Raw genomic sequence first — 23,114 nt, forward strand, 5'->3', positions numbered from 1 at the left:
GTGTGACAAAGAGGACTGTGCCCACACCTGTGTGACAAAGACAGCTGTGCCCACACCTGTGTGACAAAGACAGCTGTGCCCACACCTGTGTGACAAAGAGGACTGTGCCCACACCTGTGTGACAAAGAGGACTGTGCCCACACCTGTGTGACAAAGACAGCTGTGCCCACACCTGTGAGACAAAGAGGACTGTGCCCACACCTGTGTGACAAAGACAGCTGTGCCCACACCTGTGTGACAAAGAGGACTGTGCCCACACCTGTGTGACAAAGAGGACTGTGCCCACACCTGTGTGACAAAGAGGACTGTGCCCACACCTGTGAGACAAAGACAGCTGTGCCCACACCTGTGTGACAAAGACAGCTGTGCCCACACCTGTGTGACAAAGAGGACTGTGCCCACACCTGTGTGACAAAGAGGACTGTGCCCACACCTGTGTGACAAAGACAGCTGTGCCCACACCTGTGTGACAAAGAGGACTGTGCCCACACCTGTGAAACAAAGAGGGCTGTGCCCACACCTGTGTGACAAAGAGGACTGTGCCCACACCTGTGTGACAAAGAGGACTGTGCCCACACCTGTGAGACAAAGACAGCTGTGCCCACACCTGTGTGACAAAGACAGCGGTGCCCACACCTGTGTGACAAAGAGGACTGTGCCCACACCTGTGTGACAAAGAGGACTGTGCCCACACCTGTGTGACAAAGACAGCTGTGCCCACACCTGTGAGACAAAGAGGACTGTGCCCACACCTGTGTGACAAAGAGGGCTGTGCCCACACCTGTGAGACAAAGACAGCTGTGCCCACACCTGTGTGACAAAGAGGACTGTGCCCACACCTGTGTGACAAAGAGGACTGTGCCCACACCTGTGAGACAAAGAGGACTGTGCCCACACCTGTGTGACAAAGAGGGCTGTGCCCACACCTGTGTGACAAAGAGGACTGTGCCCACACCTGTGTGACAAAGACAGCTGTGCCCACACCTGTGTGACAAAGAGGACAGTGCCCACACCTGTGTGACAAAGAGGACTGTGCCCACACCTGTGTGACAAAGACAGCTGTGCCCACACCTGTGTGACAAAGAGGACTGTGCCCACACCTGTGTGACAAAGAGGACTGTGCCCACACCTGTGTGACAAAGACAGCTGTGCCCACACCTGTGTGACAAAGAGGACTGTGCCCACACCTGTGTGACAAAGAGGACTGTGCCCACACCTGTGTGACAAAGACAGCTGTGCCCACACCTGTGTGACAAAGACAGCTGTGCCCACACCTGTGTGACAAAGAGGACTGTGCCCACACCTGTGTGACAAAGAGGACTGTGCCCACACCTGTGTGACAAAGAGGACTGTGCCCACACCTGTGTGACAAAGACAGCTGTGCCCACACCTGTGTGACAAAGAGGACTGTGCCCACACCTGTGAGACAAAGAGGACTGTGCCCACACCTGTGTGACAAAGAGGGCTGTGCCCACACCTGTGAGACAAAGAGGACTGTGCCCACACCTGTGTGACAAAGACAGCTGTGCCCACAGCTGTGTGACAAAGACAGCTGTGCCCACACCTGTGTGACAAAGAGGACTGTGCCCACACCTGTGAGACAAAGACAGCTGTGCCCACACCTGTGTGACAAAGAGGGCTGTGCCCACACCTGTGTGACAAAGACAGCTGTGCCCACACCTGTGTGACAAAGAGGACTGTGCCCACACCTGTGTGACAAAGAGGGCTGTGCCCACACCTGTGTGACAAAGAGGGCTGTGCCCACACCTGTGTGACAAAGAGGGCTGTGCCCACACCTGTGAGACAAAGACAGCTGTGCCCACACCTGTGTGACAAAGAGGACTGTGCCCACACCTGTGTGACAAAGACAGCTGTGCCCACACCTGTGAGACAAAGAGGGCTGTGCCCACACCTGTGTGACAAAGAGGGCTGTGCCCACACCTGTGTGACAAAGAGGACTGTGCCCACACCTGTGTGACAAAGAGGACTGTGCCCACACCTGTGTGACAAAGAGGACTGTGCCCACACCTGTGTGACAAAGACAGCTGTGCCCACACCTGTGTGACAAAGAGGACTGTGCCCACACCTGTGTGACAAAGAGGACTGTGCCCACACCTGTGTGACAAAGAGGACTGTGCCCACACCTGTGAGACAAAGAGGACTGTGCCCACACCTGTGTGACAAAGAGGGCTGTGCCCACACCTGTGTGACAAAGAGGACTGTGCCCACACCTGTGAGACAAAGACAGCTGTGCCCACACCTGTGTGACAAAGAGGACTGTGCCCACACCTGTGAGACAAAGAGGACTGTGCCCACACCTGTGTGACAAAGAGGGCTGTGCCCACACCTGTGTGACAAAGAGGGCTGTGCCCACACCTGTGAGACAAAGACAGCTGTGCCCACACCTGTGTGACAAAGAGGACTGTGCCCACACCTGTGTGACAAAGACAGCTGTGCCCACACCTGTGAGACAAAGAGGGCTGTGCCCACACCTGTGTGACAAAGACAGCTGTGCCCACACCTGTGTGACAAAGAGGACTGTGACCACACCTGTGAGACAAAGACAGCTGTGCCCACACCTGTGTGACAAAGACAGCTGTGCCCACACCTGTGTGACAAAGACAGCTGTGCCCACACCTGTGAGACAAAGAGGGCTGTGCCCACACCTGTGTGACAAAGAGGACTGTGCCCACACCTGTGTGACAAAGACAGCTGTGCCCACACCTGTGTGACAAAGAGGACTGTGCCCACACCTGTGTGACAAAGAGGACTGTGCCCACACCTGTGAGACAAAGACAGCTGTGCCCACACCTGTGTGACAAAGAGGACTGTGCCCACACCTGTGTGACAAAGACAGCTGTGCCCACACCTGTGTGACAAAGAGGACTGTGCCCACACCTGTGTGACAAAGACAGCTGTGCCCACACCTGTGAGACAAAGAGGACTGTGCCCACACCTGTGTGACAAAGAGGGCTGTGCCCACACCTGTGTGACAAAGAGGACTGTGCCCACACCTGTGTGACAAAGACAGCTGTGCCCACACCTGTGTGACAAAGACAGCTGTGCCCACACCTGTGTGACAAAGAGGACTGTGCCCACACCTGTGTGACAAAGAGGACTGTGCCCACACCTGTGTGACAAAGACAGCTGTGCCCACACCTGTGAGACAAAGAGGACTGTGCCCACACCTGTGTGACAAAGACAGCTGTGCCCACACCTGTGTGACAAAGAGGACTGTGCCCACACCTGTGTGACAAAGAGGACTGTGCCCACACCTGTGTGACAAAGAGGACTGTGCCCACACCTGTGTGACAAAGAGGACTGTGCCCACACCTGTGAGACAAAGACAGCTGTGCCCACACCTGTGTGACAAAGACAGCTGTGCCCACACCTGTGTGACAAAGAGGACTGTGCCCACACCTGTGTGACAAAGAGGACTGTGCCCACACCTGTGTGACAAAGACAGCTGTGCCCACACCTGTGTGACAAAGAGGACTGTGCCCACACCTGTGAAACAAAGAGGGCTGTGCCCACACCTGTGTGACAAAGAGGACTGTGCCCACACCTGTGTGACAAAGAGGACTGTGCCCACACCTGTGAGACAAAGACAGCTGTGCCCACACCTGTGTGACAAAGACAGCTGTGCCCACACCTGTGTGACAAAGAGGACTGTGCCCACACCTGTGTGACAAAGAGGACTGTGCCCACACCTGTGTGACAAAGACAGCTGTGCCCACACCTGTGAGACAAAGAGGACTGTGCCCACACCTGTGTGACAAAGAGGGCTGTGCCCACACCTGTGAGACAAAGACAGCTGTGCCCACACCTGTGTGACAAAGAGGACTGTGCCCACACCTGTGTGACAAAGAGGACTGTGCCCACACCTGTGAGACAAAGAGGACTGTGCCCACACCTGTGTGACAAAGAGGGCTGTGCCCACACCTGTGTGACAAAGAGGACTGTGCCCACACCTGTGTGACAAAGACAGCTGTGCCCACACCTGTGTGACAAAGAGGACTGTGCCCACACCTGTGTGACAAAGAGGACTGTGCCCACACCTGTGTGACAAAGACAGCTGTGCCCACACCTGTGTGACAAAGAGAGCTGTGCCCACACCTGTGTGACAAAGAGGACTGTGCCCACACCTGTGTGACAAAGAGGACTGTGCCCACACCTGTGTGACAAAGAGGACTGTGCCCACACCTGTGTGACAAAGACAGCTGTGCCCACACCTGTGTGACAAAGAGGACTGTGCCCACACCTGTGAGACAAAGAGGACTGTGCCCACACCTGTGTGACAAAGAGGGCTGTGCCCACACCTGTGAGACAAAGAGGACTGTGCCCACACCTGTGTGACAAAGACAGCTGTGCCCACAGCTGTGTGACAAAGACAGCTGTGCCCACACCTGTGTGACAAAGAGGACTGTGCCCACACCTGTGAGACAAAGACAGCTGTGCCCACACCTGTGTGACAAAGAGGGCTGTGCCCACACCTGTGTGACAAAGACAGCTGTGCCCACACCTGTGTGACAAAGAGGACTGTGCCCACACCTGTGTGACAAAGAGGGCTGTGCCCACACCTGTGTGACAAAGAGGGCTGTGCCCACACCTGTGTGACAAAGAGGGCTGTGCCCACACCTGTGAGACAAAGACAGCTGTGCCCACACCTGTGTGACAAAGAGGACTGTGCCCACACCTGTGTGACAAAGACAGCTGTGCCCACACCTGTGAGACAAAGAGGGCTGTGCCCACACCTGTGTGACAAAGAGGGCTGTGCCCACACCTGTGTGACAAAGAGGACTGTGCCCACACCTGTGTGACAAAGAGGACTGTGCCCACACCTGTGTGACAAAGAGGACTGTGCCCACACCTGTGTGACAAAGACAGCTGTGCCCACACCTGTGTGACAAAGAGGACTGTGCCCACACCTGTGTGACAAAGAGGACTGTGCCCACACCTGTGTGACAAAGAGGACTGTGCCCACACCTGTGAGACAAAGAGGACTGTGCCCACACCTGTGTGACAAAGAGGGCTGTGCCCACACCTGTGTGACAAAGAGGACTGTGCCCACACCTGTGAGACAAAGACAGCTGTGCCCACACCTGTGTGACAAAGAGGACTGTGCCCACACCTGTGAGACAAAGAGGACTGTGCCCACACCTGTGTGACAAAGAGGGCTGTGCCCACACATGTGTGACAAAGAGGGCTGTGCCCACACCTGTGAGACAAAGACAGCTGTGCCCACACCTGTGTGACAAAGAGGACTGTGCCCACACCTGTGTGACAAAGACAGCTGTGCCCACACCTGTGAGACAAAGAGGGCTGTGCCCACACCTGTGTGACAAAGAGGGCTGTGCCCACACCTGTGTGACAAAGAGGACTGTGCCCACACCTGTGTGACAAAGAGGACTGTGCCCACACCTGTGTGACAAAGAGGACTGTGCCCACACCTGTGTGACAAAGACAGCTGTGCCCACACCTGTGTGACAAAGAGGACTGTGCCCACACCTGTGTGACAAAGAGGACTGTGCCCACACCTGTGTGACAAAGAGGACTGTGCCCACACCTGTGAGACAAAGAGGACTGTGCCCACACCTGTGTGACAAAGAGGGCTGTGCCCACACCTGTGTGACAAAGAGGACTGTGCCCACACCTGTGAGACAAAGACAGCTGTGCCCACACCTGTGTGACAAAGAGGACTGTGCCCACACCTGTGAGACAAAGAGGACTGTGCCCACACCTGTGTGACAAAGAGGGCTGTGCCCACACCTGTGAGACAAAGACAGCTGTGCCCACACCTGTGTGACAAAGAGGACTGTGCCCACACCTGTGTGACAAAGAGGACTGTGCCCACACCTGTGTGACAAAGACAGCTGTGCCCACACCTGTGAGACAAAGAGGACTGTGCCCACACCTGTGAGACAAAGAGGACTGTGCCCACACCTGTGTGACAAAGAGGACTGTGCCCACACCTGTGAGACAAAGAGGGCTGTGCCCACACCTGTGTGACAAAGAGGACTGTGCCCACACCTGTGTGACAAAGACGGCTGTGCCCACACCTGTGTGACAAAGAGGACTGTGCCCACACCTGTGTGACAAAGAGGACTGTGCCCACACCTGTGAGACAAAGAGGACTGTGCCCACACCTGTGTGACAAAGAGGACTGTGCCCACACCTTTGTGACAAAGAGGACTGTGCCCACAGCTGTGTGACAAAGACAGCTGTGCCCACACCTGTGTGACAAAGACAGCTGTGCCCACACCTGTGTGACAAAGAGGACTGTGCCCACACCTGTGTGACAAAGAGGACTGTGCCCACACCTTTGTGACAAAGAGGACTGTGCCCACACCTGTGTGACAAAGACAGCTGTGCCCACACCTGTGTGACAAAGACAGCTGTGCCCACACCTGTGTGACAAAGACAGCTGTGCCCACACCTGTGTGACAAAGAGGGCTGTGCCCACACCTGTGAGACAAAGAGGGCTGTGCCCACACCTGTGTGACAAAGAGGACTGTGCCCACACCTGTGTGACAAAGAGGACTGTGCCCACACCTGTGAGACAAAGAGGGCTGTGCCCACACCTGTGTGACAAAGAGGACTGTGCCCACACCTGTGTGACAAAGAGGACTGTGCCCACACCTGTGTGACAAAGAGGGCTGTGCCCACACCTGTGTGACAAAGAGGGCTGTGCCCACACCTGTGTGACAAAGAGGGCTGTGCCCACACCTGTGAGACAAAGACAGCTGTGCCCACACCTGTGTGACAAAGAGGACTGTGCCCACACCTGTGTGACAAAGACAGCTGTGCCCACACCTGTGAGACAAAGAGGACTGTGCCCACACCTGTAAGACAAAGAGGGCTGTGCCCACACCTGTGTGACTAAGACAGCTGTGCCCACACCTGTGTGACAAAGAGGACTGTGTCCACACCTGTGTGACAAAGAGGACTGTGCCCACACCTGTGTGACAAAGACAGCTGTGCCCACACCTGTGTGACAAAGAGGACTGTGTCCACACCTGTGTGACAAAGACAGCTGTGCCCACACCTGTGTGACAAAGAGGACTGTGCCCACACCTGTGAGACAAAGACAGCTGTGCCCACACCTGTGTGACAAAGAGGACTGTGCCCACACCTGTGAGGCAAAGACAGCTGTGCCCACACCTGTGAGACAAAGAGGACTGTGCCCACACCTTGTGACAAAGAGGACTGTGCCCACACCTGTGAGACAAAGACAGCTGTGCCCACACCTGTGTGACAAAGACAGCTGTGCCCACACCTGTGTGACAAAGAGGACTGTGCCCATACCTGTGTGACCAAGAGGACTGTGCCCACACCTGTGAGACAAAGAGGGCTGTGCCCACACCTGTGTGACAAAGAGGACTGTGCCCACACCTGTGTGACAAAGAGGACTGTGCCTACACCTGTGTGACAGAGGGCTGTGCCCACACCTGTGAGACAAAGACAGCTGTGCCCACACCTGTGTGACAAAGACAGCTGTGCCCACACCTGTGTGACAAAGAGGACTGTGCCCACACCTGTGTGACAAAGAGGACTGTGCCCACACCTGTGTGACAAAGACAGCTGTGCCCACACCTGTGTGACAAAGAGGACTGTGCCCACACCTGTGTGACAAAGAGGACTGTGCCCACACCTGTGTGACAAAGACAGCTGTGCCCACACCTGTGTGACAAAGAGGACTGTGCCCACACCTGTGTGACAAAGACAGCTGTGCCCACACCTGTGTGACAAAGAGGACTGTGCCCACACCTGTGAGACAAAGACAGCTGTGCCCACACCTGTGTGACAAAGAGGACTGTGCCCACACCTGTGAGACAAAGACAGCTGTGCCCACACCTGTGTGACAAAGACAGCTGTGCACTCCACCATGGACATCAATACTCAGCCCCTGTGTATGTCCTTTTTAGACACAGGTCATTCCAAAGCTGATTTTATTAAATATCCCTTAGCCTGGACAGAGTTTCTCCTACCTTCCTGCTGATAAGAATCACCTGTCTGTGGAATCACAGACAGGAATCACCTGCCAGTCCTTCAGCCTCACTACTCAGGTGAGACCTTTCCTTTCATAGGATTCTCTAATTCCATTTCAGGTGGTTCATTTCCTAACAAAGTCCCAAAACCTAGAGATAGACCAGGTCCCATGAAATAGAGCACATGTTCACACGTATCCATAAACTAGGGCAAAATATACACCTGAAAGCAAAAATACACAATAGTTTGCAGTTAGTCAGTACATGCAGAAAGCATGTAGAAAGACCTAAAAAGACACCATAAAGTGCCCAGTGAAATAGTTTCTACTTAGACTTAGATACCCTCCTCACCTACTTCCTATTACAGTTCTTTCACTCTCTCCAAAGCTAACCTTATAAAAGTAAGGACTGCAAAAGCTGTATAAGGGAAAGGGACTGGCATACTCTAAGCATGGCTCTTTTGTCACTATCAGGCCACCCCACCAGCTGGGCCCCTAATAGGGAGTCTTTGACTCCCAGACAGACTTGATGGGCCTAGACCTCGAATAAATCCCTCTCTCCATTGTCACTGGTCATCTCCATCAGGAACAACAAAACAGACCCTTTGTGGGCCCCCAAAAGAACCTTGCCCTCAACTTGGATGAAGAAGAAGGAGGAGGAGGAGGAGGAGGAGGAGGAGGAGGACCTGTCTGCTCACCCTTCCTGCCCCCCATCACCCAAGTCACAAGACCTTTTACTTAATATACAAACTTTAAAAGCTGGTGTGTGTGGAAGAAGGCACCGTGAGCACACTTTTGAAAGATGGAAAATACATTAGTACATTCCTTAAACTAACAAGCTGAAATCCAGTTTTATAAATAATGCACAGGTGGAGAAGCTTAGTGGGCTGCAGAGGCCCGGAGACAAGAAGCGTCCCAGGTGGATAGAAGTCGTCACAGCCAGTGGCCGAGAAGCTGATCAGAAGAGTCAGGTGGACACACAAGTGACACACATGTGACACACACTGTCCAGCTGGGACAGTGCCAAGTGTGAGCCCCCATCCTAAGCTCCAGGGAGAATATATCTGTAAGACTTGTGCTTTTCCTAACATTGCTCAGACAGAACAACAGATGTTACAGAAAGATCAGGACACATTTCTCAGAGAGAAAACATCAGGGTACTGTGCTGGAAACTGTCAGTGTCTAAAGGGCATTACGTCAGGTGTACTCTCTTGGTGCCGTAAGATCCTGAGTTCATTCCGGTTATCCCCAGACCCTCAGTGCGGCAGCCAGGCCTCGAAGTCTATGATGACCAGCCCTCCACTGCCTATGGCAGGGGGTCTCTAAAGTGTTAGACTTTTCCTTAGAGATGGACTTTGTGATGGCAGGACTGAGCCTGAACTACAGGCCTCGTGGTGAATTAGTCAAAGGGATGTGCCACCTTGTAGGCAAATTACCTATTCTGCAAACATAAAGGCAAAAGTAACCATGTCTGATAGTAAGCTTTCTAATAACAAGTACCAGGAGGTCTGGGATGAGGACTGTCTACACTACAACTTGAGCCCCCAAATCATAAGCCCCCCAGAGCCTTTATAATTGGCCACAGGAGCTCCCAGATGTGGATGGAGGAGTCGGCTGAGCCAGACGGGTGCTTCAAGGTGCACATTTAGAATCAGACCCCCAGGCCCTGCCAGGACAAGCCTGCTGTAGTATCATTTCCTGGTTTCTCCTGACAAGACGTTACAGAGCTCTGTGCACGCATGACTTTCTGCTACTCTTAGAGAAGGAGAGGCCGTCCTCTGCCGAGCTTGCTGAGAGCCGGCTCTGCCCTCCCTCCCGTTGTATCCAACTGCTTCAAGTGCAGCCATACTGAGGCTACAGACCCTGGGAAGGCTGCTGTCCTAACGGGAACTCATGCCAAGGAGAGCTGGGAGCAGCAGCAGTCACCCACTAGTTCGGTTTCGGTTGAAAACTTTTGAAAAGCAAGGCAGTCCCCCACCCCCTCCTTCCCGCCAGGACACAGAAGCCTCCACCACTCCACCAGGTTGAAGGAGAAGCCCCTTAGCCCTCCTGGGCCCAGGTTTCCTGCTGGAACTGCGGGGACGGGTCACAGGGGTCGGCAGTCCGTGCTGGGAAGTGTTTGCTCAGTCACCTGCGCATCCGCTTATCAGAGCTGCCTGGCGTGGTGCCCGCAGACTCTCCAGCCCGCAAGGCTCCTTCTGCACTGGGTCACGCTCACCCCCTTTACATATCTCTTCTAGAAAGACTTCTTCCAGCCTCTGCCTCTGCCTCAAGCCACCCTAGCATGCCAGGCTGCTCTGAAAGTCTCCATTTCCAGGACAAAGACCACGTGTGATTCTAGAAAACACTGTGGGCTCTCAGGACCTGGTCGTACTGGCATTTTGATGCACAGACCCTGGTCACATGTTGTAGCCAGGCCACCATCCCTGAGAGAAGGGGCTCCAAACAGGCTCTGGAAGCCCACGTGCCTGGGAACGGAAGTTTGGGATCATTTTCTCAAAGGGAGAGTGACTCCTCTTTTTTTATTTTATAGGATAGAGACAGAGAACATGAGAGGAGGATGGGAAGATGAGAGAGAGAGAGAGAGAGAGAGAGAGGGAGAGAGGGAGAGAGGGAGAGAGGGAGAGAGGGAGAGAGAGGCCTGCAGCACTGCTTCACAGCTCAGGAAGCTTCCCTACAGGTGGGAAACAGGGTCTTGAACCCCAGGACCTTGTACAGGGTGCTCTACCTCCCGGCTCTAAGTGTGTGGTCATTTTGTTGGGCCCAGTGTGCCTGGGTGCCTCTCCCTGGGAAGTCTTGGGTTCTAGTTTCAGACGTGGGGCCCTCAGCCCGCACTCTTGAGAGCAGGAGAGGGCATTGAGGACACCGACAGACATCAGGTTTTCATATTCTTAGCCCACTCTGGATGGCCCTTCAGCTTGGCTCAGGGGCACTGAGTCCTGGTCAGCTCTGTGGCCCGTAGCAAGTTACTCAGCTTCCCAACACACTCACTCATCGGTAGTATCAGTACCTGTCTGGAGCATTTCATACTCGCTAACACATGTATGTACTTAGCCTGGTGTGGGGCACACAGTGCGGACTCAGTAAGTACTGCTGTTAGCCACTCTTTGTTGGGAACGCAGCTCAGGGTGTAAAAAGTGGACTTTGGGGTATAATTAGCACATGGCCAACTTCAAGTAGATAAAGGCAACAACTGAAGAAAACCCCAAGTTCAACAGGGCCCTGCACACGTACTAAAGACTTTCATCTGCAGCATACTCAGTGACGTGACCTTCATGGACAAGACTTTCAACAAGGTCAAGTTATGGGAGAAAGTCTAAGGAAAGTCCTCAAAGTAATTGAATTAAAAAGTACAGAAGAAAGGGGCCACAAGCAAGTAATAATAATGAATAGAAGGAAAAGATTGAAGTGAACTCAAGGATAGGGCAGAGAAAGCTGGAAAAAGAAAATAAAAATAAGGGGGGAGGGGAGTCGGGCTGTAGTGCAGCGGGTTAAGCGCAGGTGGCACAAAGCACAAGGACTGGCATAAGGATCCCGGTTCAAACCCCGGCTCCCCACCTGCAGGGGAGTCGCTTCACAGGCGGTGAAGCAGGTCTGCAGGTGTCTGTCTTTCTCTCCCCTTCTCTGTCTTCCCCTCCCTCTCTCCATTTCTCTCTGTCCTATCCAACAACGACGACAACAACAATAATAACTACAACAATAAAACAACAAGGGCAACAAAAGGGAATAAATAAATTTTAAAAAATAAATAAAATAAATTAATTAATTAATTTAAAAAATAAGGGGGGAAAGAAAAGAATCAATAAGAGAAATAAGGGACAACATCAAAAGAAACAATATCTGACCCAGAAGAGAGGGACGAAATTCTCACATAAAAAATAATAGTTAAGGATTTTTTTTTTACTCAGAAAAGAGACACTCAAGTTCAGAAGATCAAAGAGTGTAAATAAACTCAAGCAGATGAAAACAAAGACACATTACGGTTAAAACGGCAAAAACCACACAGAACTTTAAAAGCAACAGAAGAGCAAAGAGTCAGTTTAAGGAACTTCCATGAGAATATCAGCTTTTCTTTTTTAAAGATTTCTTTCTATTTAAATCTTGTATTTATTTATTTATTTACTTATTATTGGATAGAGATAGAGACATTGAGAGGGAAGGAGGTGACAGAGAGGGAGAGAGACACCTGTAGCCCCGTGTCATCACTTGTGAGGCTTCCCCCCTGCAGGCGGGGACCGGGGGCTTGAACCTGGGCCCTTGGGCACTGTAGCATTTGCTTGAGCAGATGCACCACCGCCTGGCCCCCATCACCTTGTTTCTCAATAGAAACGTTAAAGGTCTGGATGATCTATTCAACATTCTGAATAGAAAAGACCAACAAAGAATATTCTACCCAGCTAAGTCATCACTCAGGTCTAAAGGGTTGTTGACAAACTGGCCAGAGGAATTCATCCCACTAAAGCAGCCCTAGGAACTCTCTGGAGGGTCTGCACGGAAGGGAGTCATGAGCGATCTCGCCCAGAGGGGCTCCAGCAGGCGGCTTCCCCGGTAGAGCGCACGTGTTCCCGCACGCAAGAACCCAGGTTCAAGCCCCAAGTCGCCACCTGGGAGGAGTCTCTGCACGGGAAGAGTCACAGGAAGTGGGGTGGCACTCTGGTGTCTCTCCTTCTGTCTCTGCCTCTCTCCGTCTCTGTCTCTCACCCTGTCTACAGGAAAGAAAAACCATGACTGCAGGAGTTAACAGACACCTAGCCCCAGGGACAACCCTAGGGAAGGGGAGGGGGAGAAAAGAGGGACAAGCAGAGCAAGGGCCCGGGAGAGAACTTGGTGATGAAGCGTGGGCTTCCGTGCAGGAGGCTCAGCTTTGGCCTCCAACTGAGCAGTGCTCTGGTCAAAAGAGAAATGAGGCAGGGGAACAAAGTCAAATCCAAGTCTAGAGCCCTAGACTCAGCTTGCAGCGTGGAGTGGGTAGGCTAGGATGTGGACTGTAAGGCTGGGGGCCACACTTCTCTTTCCTTTCTCTCTCATCATGTTCCCCTCATGCCCGTTTTTTTTGTGCAGTCTCTGAAGAACCCAGGTAACAGAGCAGTTAATATCCACCCATTTGAAGGAACGTTTGCGACCCACTGGAAAGAATGAGATAGGTGCTGATCCTGCATGCCTGTGTGTGTGCAGAACACAGAGTTCTGCTCTAAGGGACAGAACTGAGAGGGAGATGTAGAGAGAGAGAGGGAGAGAGAGGGAGAGAGAGGGAGAGAGAGGGAGAGAGAGGGAAAGAGAGAGAGGGAAAGAGAGAGAGGGAAAGAGAGAGAGGGAAAGAGAGAAAGAGAGGGAAAGAGAGAGAGAGAGGGAAAGAGAGAGAGAGAGGAAGAGAGAGAGGGAGGGAGGGAGAGGGAGAGAGAGAGAGAGAGAGAGAAAGGGCCTGGGCATTCAGTCTTGCTGGACTTGGTCACTTCCCCCGCCCACCCTCTCCCCCAGGCAACACCCAGGGTTCACAGGATGTGAAATGGATTTTTCTCTACTCCTGACTTGACATGAATATTCACTGGGCAGAAGCAGGCACGTCTGCTCCAGGAGCAGCTGCAGTGTCCTGGCTGGGTCCCCAAGGGCACTGCCTGGGCCTTCAACAGGCATCCCAAAGATCTGCATTGTTTCAGCTGAGGCTGAGGGAGGGAGGGAGGGAGCTGCAGGGTCCGGAGCCCGCTGGGACCTTGTGTTTGATGCCTGAAGGCAATTGAGATGTTGTAACTCATCTGCAACTGATTTGATGTGACTCCAACAGTGCTTCCTTCCAGCCTGGACTTGGCTCAGGCGTCCTGAGGAACAGCGTGTGCAGGAACGGGAGAGGCTCATGGGCAGAGGAGAAAGGAGCTCAAATTTCTGTGCACATGCATATTCTAATTGCTTTCAGAGGCCTCCCTCCCGCCCCCTCCGTCCCGCTGGAGATGGCGTTTCCTTCCACAGGGTGGGGACTGGAGCCGGGATGCTGCCTGCGCTCTCAGCAGAGCCACTGTGGTCGCCCTGGGCGACCCTGCATTGTGCACGGCCCCTTCTCAGGAAGATGAATGCAGACTGCAGGGACCCAGTGTCGATCAAACTGTCTCATTAAGCAGGAACTGAATGGTCCCCGGGGGAAATTAATGTCACTGAATCGGAGGGACATGGAAAAGGAGGGTGGTGGCCCGGGAAAAAACTTCCTGCAATGGGGGGCCACTTCCAGGCCAAAAGAGGGAAGAAAACCTAGTTGAGACCAGGGAGAGTGCATTTCCTTCTTTCCAAAGGCCAGGTCATCTCACCCTCCTGTCCTGATATCCTCCATCTTTGCCCATCTGTGCCCCCGCAGAAAGAGCGGGAGTTACAGGCAGGCATCCTGTGTAGGACCTGAGGACTCTCACTTTCCTCAGAACAGAAGACATCTACAGAGAATGGGGGCAATAGAATTTTTCTTTTTCTTTCTTTTTTTAAAATCTTTATTTATTAGATAGAGACAGCCAGAAATGGAGAGGGAAGGGGGTGACAGAGGGAGAAAGAGACAGAGAGACACCTGCAGCCCTGCTTCAGTACTCGCGAAGCTTTCCCCCTGCAGGTGGGGACCAGGGACTAGAACCTGAGTCCTTGCACACTGTAACATGTGCGCTCAACCAGGTGCACCACCACCCAGCCTCTTTTTTTCTTTTTTTTTTTATTAGTGATTTAATGTTGATTTACAAAATCATATGATAACGGGTCCAGCTCTGCACAGTCCCCACCATCAGAGCTCTGTGTCCCCAGTGCCTCCACTGGAAGCTCCAGCAGTTCTCCCAAGGCTGCAGATGTGGGCTGACTATTATTTCTATAGCTGTCTGTCTAGATTTGTCTAGATTTGCTTTTTTTTTTTTAGGTCCCATCTTTTCTTCCTTTCCAAGCCACCCTATTCCTGTTACTTCGTCCATGTGTCTCCCCCTTTTTCCTCTTCTCTCTGGGTCCTGATGGAGTTGGAGCTCAGAGCCCTCTGAACTTTCTCTAAAATTTCTCCCCCTCTGGGAGTGTGGACCAAAATCACTTTGGGATGCAGAAGGTGGGAATTCTGGCTTCAAAACAGGATTTTCTGGCTTGGCTCTGTCTTGCAGCTCTGCCCTCAGGAGGGTGTCTATCTTCAGAAGGACCTGCTTTTCTGAGCTCCAAGTCGAGATACTGGCATGAAAAGACAGATTAACCAGAAGGGAAATCACTAAGCAGAACTGGGACTGGAGTTGGTGCATTGTACCAAAGGAAAGGTCCCTGGGTGGGGGGTTCAGGTCCTGGAACAGGGGTCAGAGTGTTTTGTGGAAACTGAGATGTGACACATGGACCAAGTGCTGTATTTTACTGTTGACTGTAAACCATGAATCCCCCAATAAAGAGAAAAGGAGACATTAACATGGGAAAGCAAATACACTCACACACGGCTCAAGTCTTCATTAGAGATACCCAGAGGAAAATGGGGAATTCAAGTGGGGAGAGGGAGCAGGGGAAAATGGCTCCCTCTGGGGAGAATAGGGGGTTTGAGGAAACAAACGCAGGGAGGAGACTTTGTCGGGTGTGGTGTAGCCCTCTGGCCTCTGAGATGTGAGGCGACTCCCCGGGTGACCAGCGCTGGGAAGGGGTTGACAGGGACTAGGTTCCCTCAAGAGGATCTGCTTCAGACAGATGAAGGGGCCAGAGAGAGAACTCTGCCCGCAGTCGCTGTCTCTCAAATGTCTTCAGCTCAAAATAATTAGGACCCAAAACTGTCCACTGGAGGTAGCGTGCCCTGAGCCACCATCTGGGGTGTCACATTCTACCATGCAGAAGCCTCATGTGAGCAATACCTCTCGGGGACTCGCTCCAGCCCCAGAACATTTTGCTCTGATTTTCAAACCTTAAGGTTCTAAAAATTCTAAGATTTTAACAAAAGCCACTGCTGGTTGCTGTCAGGAATGCTGGGCCGCTAAGGGACCGCCCGAACTCAGAAGAGAATCAGGGCCACAGAGAGCCTCTCCTGATTGTTTCCACTGCACTTCACCTTTTGTGTAACACACTTGGCCGAGCTGACAGACAGAACAATCTCCCCAGTGACAAGGAGCCAAGACTGTCAGGGCAGAAATGATTTAACAAGAAAAACTTTCTGTGCCCGCAAGCTCCTTTCTTTTTCTTTCTTTCTTTCTTTCTTTCTTTCTTTCTTTCTTTCTTTCTTTCTTTCTTTCTTTCTTTCTTTCTTTCTTTCTTTCTGTGTGCAGCAAGCAGAGCAGCGTCTTAGAGCTTCCAGAAGCGGGCGGGAAGCAGCAGATGCCAGTCGCAGTCCCACATGGGTCACCGCAAGGCTTCTTGTCATCCTGTGGCCAGATCTGGCCGTGATCTCTTGTGATCACAGGAACCGGATGCTGTCGGGTTAACATCTCTCAGCCAGGGCCACAGAGACAGCCCGGTCAGTGTCGACGCCTACGGCACAGAGTCCAGCAAGTCCACGCCGGGACGGGCGTTTCTCCTTAAGGACATGGCTGCCGGCCAGGGGCTTCTCGGCTGTGACTCTGTCAATCAGGAACTTCAGTCACCCAAGGGGCCCTGCCTGCTCTCTGTGCTGATGCCTCCTGGGTAAACCAAACCCAGGAATCAGCACTTGGGGTTTCCTTTCCTTTCTAAACTTTCTTTAGTTCTTTCCTCCAACTTTGTTGAGATATCGTTGAGGGGACAGGCGGTAGCACACCTGGTTGAGTGCACACTGCAGTGCACAAGGACCCGGGTTCAAGCCCCTGGTCCCCACTTGCAGGGGGAAAGCTTCACGAGTGGTGAAACAGGGCTGCAGGTGTCTCTCTGGCTTTTTATCTATCTCCTCCTCCCCTCTCAGTTTCTGTCTCTATTTAATAATAAATAAATAGAAACAAAAAGATCTCAATGACAAATAAGACTGCCTAGTTTTTGTTTGTTTGGTCTTGTTTCTTTACCAGGGCACTACTCAGCTCTGGTTTATGGTGGTGCAGGGGATTGAACCTGGGACTTTGGAGCCTCGGGTATGAGAGTCTCTTTGTATAACCACTATGCTCTCTACCCACCAAGACTGCCTAGGTTTTAAGATGTGTGGCACAGTGGTTTGACTTTAGTCCAGGCATTGCTACCCCAATGAGCTTGCATTGTCACACAAAATGTACTGTCTTAGGAACTTCCAAATGAACATCGCATCAAACACACTCAGCACGCGTCTCTGGCAGCCGCAGAACTAAGTCTCCCGAAACCGTGAACATGCACCTCTCAGCCGTTCAGCACTCTCTGCCCCAGCCCCTCACCCCTGCTCCATAGCCGCTGCTCGGTCCTCTGGCTGAGTCTGCTCCCTCGCGTCTGCCTGGATGCGAAATTGCAGCCTGCAAGCTTCCACTCAAAAAGGGCTCCAGACCCCCGAGCCAGCATCTCACTCACATATACTGTCCTCTCCTAAGTGGACGTGCTGACACTCTGCACACCTCTAGCCCCCACTAAGGATGAGTCTGCTGAGACCTGGGTACGGCAGTGCGATCTGCTCCGCGGTGTCATTGAGACGTTCCCGGCCACAGCGTGTGGAGGCCCAGCCTCTGGGAGGAGATGACTAAGATCCCGAAAAGGGAGAGCAAAGCCTGGAGTCGGGGCCGAGTGGAAGCTGGCATCTTTGGGCAGGCCGCTGGAGACTCAGATCAGGCCGGGAGGCAAGAGTCCTCTCTGGGGTGGCAGTGTGAGTGAGAGATGAGTTTATTTCCCAAGTAGCAAAACCACATTGACCTGGCCGGCCCTCTGGCTGACCCTACTGTCTAGCAGATGGCCAGCACCTTGCAGCGTCTCCACCCTCACTGTAGAGATGAGACTTGTGACAGCTGATGTTTTCACCTGGAGTCTTGGGAGGGGGCCAGCCTAAAGCTCAGGTAACCTGTTTCCTGAGATTCGCTCCAGTTAGCTACTTTCCTTGGGGAGTGTAGGTGAGGTGGTTTGATGACAGTGTACAGACACTTTTGAAAGAAAACTTTGTATTTTTTTTAAAGATTTTATTTATTTATTCATAAGAAAGATAAGGAGGAGAGAGAGAACCAGACATCACTCTGGTGCATGTGCTGCCGGGAGCTGAACTCAGGACCTCATGTTTGAGAGTCTGATGCTTTATCCACTGTGCCACTTCCCGGACCACAAAACTATGTATTTCTTCACCTACTATGAACCAGACATCACTCTGGTGCACGTACTGCCAGGAGCTGAACTCAGGACCTCATGCTTGAGAGTCTGATGCTTTATCCACTGCGCCACCTCCCAGACCACAAAACTTTGTATTTCTTCACCTACTATGATCATGCTAGAAAAGAAAAGCTGAGTTTAGAACATCTAGACCTGAATTTCCCCAGAACTCAAATCATCAGTCATGGGGAGACTTGTTGCCTCAGCTTCACCAGGGGAAGGTCAGGATCCAGGACCAGACCTCACAGTTCTCCAGCCGCAGAAGGGGGCCAAGTGTCAGTGAGGATGGAGGAGGCCATCCCTCAGTCGCCCTGACCTCAAGCTCACAAGCCTGCCGGACGCCCAGCCACTAGTTCAGAGAAAGGGGCGGTCACGGTGGAGGATACCTGATGTGAGGCAGAGCTGACCCAGCAAAAGGACTGCATGGGAAAAAGGGAACGTAGAGGTGGAAGGCAGAGGCAGCACCCAGGAAAGAACATCAGCACCTGGGGAAAAATCCGGGTGACTGTGGCTTCCTTGGTGACCCCACCAAACACCAGCATGTAATCCAGAGAGATACACGCACAGTTTATGTTCACTGCAACACTGCACTCTACAGACAGCCACGGGATCAGCTCACGGGTCCAGCAGACGGGTGTGTGCTGTGTACACATGGCAAAGTACACAGCTGGGAAAAGGGAACCCTTGCCCTTGGCCACAATGTGGGTGTGCCTGCAGAGGCTTGTGCACAGTAACTAACTCAGAAGAGTGGTGAATGCCAGCTTATCTCACTTCTATGTGGAATGTCGAGAATGCGGACAAACAAAGCAAGAGAACAGTTTAGGACAAAGGAGAGTGGGGCCTTAGACCTGCAGAACTGCCAGGGTGGCAAGGTGGTGGCGGGGAGGCGCCTCCCAGTCAGGAAGAGGCTGGAGTAGGACTCGCAGGGCCCAGCTTGGCAAGCCAGCGCCACCTCGATGGAGACTGCAGCTCTGGGGCCGTCAGGTCAGGTGGGCAGGAGAGCTGGGGGTGGGGACCCGGAGCAAAGGGCCTGTCAAGCACAAGCCCCGGTGACAGCCTTGGCGGCAAAGCAAAACAAAAGAGGCCAAAACTCAGACCAAAATGGAACTGGGTTTGTCATCCGAGTCTAGTTCCTACTGACAGACTGCTGTGGGCCAGGCCGTGGAGCACTTGGCCAATGCACATAACACGACGCACAAGGGTCTACACAAGAACCCAGGTTTGAGCCCCTGGTCCCCACCTGCAGGGGGGACACTTCACAAGTGGTGAAGCAGGTCTGCAGGTGTCTCTCTTTTTCTCTCCCTCTCCATCCCCCTCCTCTCTCAGTTTCTCTCTGTCTTGTCCAGTAAAATGGGAAAAGTGGCCTCGAGGAGACAGAGAGACACCGGCAGCCCTGCCTCACCACTGGTGAAGCTTCCCCTTGCAGGTGGGGACCAGGGGCTCGAACCCGGGTCCTTGTGCACTGCAATGTGTGCACTTAACCAGGTGCGCCACTGCCTGGCCCCTTTACTATGTGATTCCTTAACTAGACTAGTCCCATATATTGGGGTCAGACTGTGACGCGCCTGGCTAAGCACACACATCACAGTGTGCGAAGATGTTGGTTCAAGCCCCCGGTCCCCGTCTGCAGGGGAAGCTTCACGAGTGGTCAGGCAGGGCTGCAGGCATCTCTCTGTCTCTCTCCCTGTCTCCCCTTCCCTCTCCATTTCTCTCTGCCTCTACCCAATAATAAAATTAAGTCAGTCCCATATACAGAGCCACAGCTGCCGCTGCCAGTGAGCTGGTACTGCAGTTCACACCATCACTTCCCTTTAGTGAGGCTTCTTCTTTTCTCCCTCAGTCCCTAATTCCTCACTTGTCCTTGGAGGTCATTTTCTGAGAGAAGCCACCTGTATATAAGCACTTGCTTCAGATTGTCGGGCCCGGGAGGCAAAAAGTCTGACACCACACACCTGAGGCATGTTGAGTGGCTTCCCTCCTGGCTAAACTGCAGTTCTTGGACTTACCTTAAATTCATGTTTCTATGGACTTCACCAGTGGGTGGGAAATACCTGCACGGAGACCCTGGTTTTGCATTTGCAAGGCACTTGCTCATGGGCCAATAGATTACCAGGCTAGGGAGTCAGCGGCAGCACAGCGGGTTAAGCACACGTGGCGCAAAGCACAAGGACCGGCGTAAGGATCCCGGTTCAAGCCCCTGGCTCCCCACCTGCAGGGGAGTCGCTTCACAATCAGTGAAGCAGGTCTGTAGGTGTCTGTCTTTCTCCCGCCCTGTCTTCCCCTCCTCTTCCCATTTCTCTCTGTCCTATCCACCAATGTCGACAACGATAATAACTACAACAATAAGGGCAACAAGGGCAACAAAAGGGAATAAATAAATATTTTTTAAAAACATTAAACAAAATTACCAGGCTGACGGCAGAACTGCCGTGAGGGTTCTCACCTTCTGCTGCAGGCGTTGCTGACTGAAGTCTCTCGCCTGAGCATGAGGCCAGCACAGTGGCATCAGACTGAGTGGTGTATTAAAATGACTTGAAAGGACACCTGAGCACTTATTACACCAGAAATGTTACGTCAACTCCGATTGCCCTGACCCAGTTCAACCTCTGGAGTCTGTGGACACCAGACTCTCAGTTCAGAATGAGTCAACATTGTCCTGACAACTGAGCATTGTTAATGTCTACACAGCTTCAGACATTTTATTGTGCAGATGCTTTTTGTATTTGTTTATTCTAGCAGAAACTGTTACATCCAGAAAGATATCAGGTCATGTATTAAAAATCTGTGTTTAATTTTTTTGCAAACACCCGCTAAGATGAGAAATGTATTAGTGCTCCTGCTACTTTCAGAAGATACATATTTGAACACAGATTTCCAAGCATAAGTTTAAAATCAACCAAAGGCAAGCTATGTCTAGATACAGCAGAATGAAGACAACGGCATCATGTGCAAACACAAAGGAACAGTGATGAAGCAAGAGTCAGACTTCAGGAAATTACAGCGGGCCCTCACAACATGTAGGAGAGCCTTTACCAAGAATAATTTATGGACAGCTTACAGGCACAGGGACATAGCCTGGCAATGAAAATGGAGGTACACAATGAGGGGAAAGGCATGAAAATAAGCGTGTCAATAAGCATGTCAATAAGCGTGTCAATAAGCATGTCAATAAGTGTGTCAATAAGCATGTCAATAAGCGTGTCAATAAGTGTTTCAATAAGCGTGTCAATAAGCATGTCAATAAGTGTGTCAATAAGCATGTCAATAAGCGTGTCAATAAGCGTGTCAATAAGTGTGTCAATAAGCGTGTCAATAAGCGTGTCAATAAGCATGTCAGTAAGTGTCAATAAGCATGTCAATAAGCATGTCAATAAGCGTGTTGATAAGTGTTTCAATAAGCATGTCAATAAGCATGTCAATAAGCACGTCAATAAGCATGAGCACCCACAAGGCAGCCCAGCCACCTGCTTTACTGAGTGACACCCAGGTTTAGTCGCATGTGGGGAAGCCCTGGTGGTAATGTCTTCCCTCTGTCCCTCTGTCTCTCTGGCCCTCTGTCCCCTGCCTCCCTGTCCCTTCCCCTTCCCTCCCCTCCTCTCCAGTGAATAAGTATCCCAGAATACCTGTGCTCCTGGCAGAGAGCATATGTTTATAATGCACAAGGATCCTGGTTCAAGGCCCCGGCCCCCACCTACAGGGGAAAGCTTCATGAGTGGTGAAGCAAGTCAGTGGTGTCCCTCTCTCCCTGTCTCTCTCTCCTTATCTCTTCCTCCTCCTTCAACTTCTCTGTCTCTATCTAAAATAAATAAATAAATAAATGACTTAAAATAACAAGTACCCAGGGCCATAGCGGCCACTGAGAAGGACTTGGGTCCGCCCATCCAGCCGCTCCACCCTCAAAAATAAAAGATATGGCGCATCGATACACTGGAATGCTATTCAACCATAAAAATACACAAGAGTTGAGGTGCTCACAGCAAAATGGAGGGAATTGTGCAGGAAGAAACGTCAAAGGAAAGAGACAAATACTGGCTGGTTTCACTTATACGCACAGCATAAAGATTAAAAAGACCCAAGTGGGCAGGTGAGTCCAGTACAGTGCACACTGCTGAGAGAAGCAGTTGCTTGGGAAGAGGAGGTAAGGCGCTGAAAGTGAACTTTACGGGTGTCCAAGATTGTGCCTCCAGAGACGGCCTTTGTGTGTCCACGTGCAAGCCAGTGCGAGTAAAGGCGAGTATCAGCGGCGGCTCTGTACTTGGCTGTTGACTGATTTCCACCTCTACTCCCTTTTTAATGTTCTCCCGCTTTACTGGGCAGGGCGTGGCGCAGAACACCTCTGCTGACCTCTAGGCATGGCTTCCACGCCCCTGCCTCCAGTTCCCAAGATCGGCGTGAATTCTCTTCACTTCAGGAGACGTTCCCAGGACGCAAACACTTCCGTGGCATTTAGCGTGTCCTCAACTGTGTAAAACTGTCAGTGGTCTTTGTGATCTTTCCATAGTGGATATAAACGGAGCGTGAAAATGACAACCTTTCCTTCGTCATTCTTCTCACCGAATCCTTCAATCCCTTTTCCAGCAGCAATTGGAATGGAATCGTTTCTTGACATTTCACGTCACCTAGTCAGTGCCTGGCCCACGTTCCCCTCCAGGCGTTGACAGAGTGGCATCTCCCAAGCCAGACAGACTGGTGCCGGCCCGAGCGGCAGGCAGCACCGGCTAGAAGAGGCCCACGCGTGCCCTCAGCAGCCAGCTCTGGATCAGCGACACTGGTTCACACAGTGTTTTCCTCACCAAGAAATATGACTGAAGGGAATCAATCCTGTTCAAGTAGGAAGAATCACAGCTTCTGTTGGCAAAATCCGGCTGCTCCGTTGTCTGGGGAAAAGTTCTCAGTCTCCTCCACACTGTGTGTCTCCATTTTCCTGCCCTTTTTC

This window comes from Erinaceus europaeus, chromosome 5 (assembly GCF_950295315.1).
Source record: "Erinaceus europaeus chromosome 5, mEriEur2.1, whole genome shotgun sequence".
NCBI lineage: Eukaryota > Metazoa > Chordata > Mammalia > Eulipotyphla > Erinaceidae > Erinaceus > Erinaceus europaeus.